This window comes from Apaloderma vittatum, unplaced genomic scaffold, assembly GCF_000703405.1.
Source record: "Apaloderma vittatum isolate BGI_N311 unplaced genomic scaffold, ASM70340v1 scaffold5208, whole genome shotgun sequence".
Taxonomy (NCBI): Eukaryota; Metazoa; Chordata; class Aves; order Trogoniformes; family Trogonidae; genus Apaloderma; species Apaloderma vittatum.
In genome coordinates this window covers 11476-12797 of record NW_009730104.1, presented here as the reverse complement: position 1 = coordinate 12797, position 1322 = coordinate 11476, and positions in this window count along the sequence as shown.

The window sequence follows — 1322 nt, the reverse complement described above, 5'->3', positions numbered from 1 at the left end:
AGGGTGGCCCCGCTGGCTGGTGTGTCCCAGCACCAGGCTGAAGCCAGCACGGAGCGAGGAGGGCTGGGAGGGCCGTGCTGGGATGCTGCGAGGTTTGCAGGGCGCAAACCCCAGAGCAGCGCGCTCGGGACTGGTCCAGGACCTGCGTTGCCATCCCGGTGGCTTTTGCCACCCAGGTCCGCTGAGCTCTGAGCAGGGCTGGAGCTCAGCCTTGGGGCTTTGCCTGCTGCCCCTGTCCTGGCCGGGGGACAGAGCCGGGCCGGCGAATGGGACCTGGTGGCCACTAGAGGACGGTGCAGCCACGGGCCATGGCTCTGCTCGAACCGTGCCGAATTTTCCTCCCAGCGCCGCGCTCACCCGCGGTGCCAGGGTGGCCTCCAGCCCTGCTTTGTTCCGAGCCACCCGTGAGCCACCGGCTGCAGCGACTGAGCCTGTGCCAGGGAGCACTTTTCTGGCTGAAGCTGCAGCACTTTGCTGCGAGAACCCTTCCCCTGGTCTTTCCAAAGTGACTGCGCGGGCTCAGTGTCGCGCTGAAGGGCTGCGATGAAGTGTGTCCATCCCCAGTACAGCTTCGTGTCTGCTTCTGTCACATAACTGTAACTGCACTTTAGCTGCAGGTTGGCACTTCGAAATATCATCTCTGAATTTGTAACTTGTTGCATGTCTTTCATTTGGCTTTTATAATCGCCACAAGGATGATCCAGGGGCTGGAGCAGCTCTGCTATGAGGACAGGCTGCAGGAGCTGGGATTGTTCAGTCTGGAAAAGAGAAGACTTTGGGGGGACCTAAGAGCTGCCTTCCAATACCTGAAGGGAACCTACAGGGAGGCTGGGGAGGGACTTTTTACAAAAGTGTCCACTGATAGGAGAGGGGGAAATGGGTTTAAGTTGAAGGAGAATAGATTTAGATTGGATCTTAGGAAGAAATTCTTCAGTACGAGGGCGGCAAGACTTTGGAATAAATTGCCCAGAGATGTTGTGGCTGCCCCCTCCCTGGAGGTGTTCAAGGCCAGGTTGGATGGAGCCTTGAGTAGCCTGATCTAGTTGAGAGGTGTCCCTGTCCATGACAGGAAGGTTGGACTAGGTAATGTCTAAGGTCCCTTCCAGCCTAGGCCGTTCTGTGATTCTGTGATTCTATGAAATAGTAAAAAACCCCCAACTTTTCTTGGGTGAGTAGGTGTTGACTCGGCACAGGAGTTGTTAAGAAAATTGAAGGATAGATCCCTTCTCCCTCTTAGGAGCTCTTTGGTTTTCTTGATTCAGCATGGTCCTCCTGCAAGTTCTGATTTAAGACTGCAGTTGTAAAGGAGAGAGGAGTGGGGG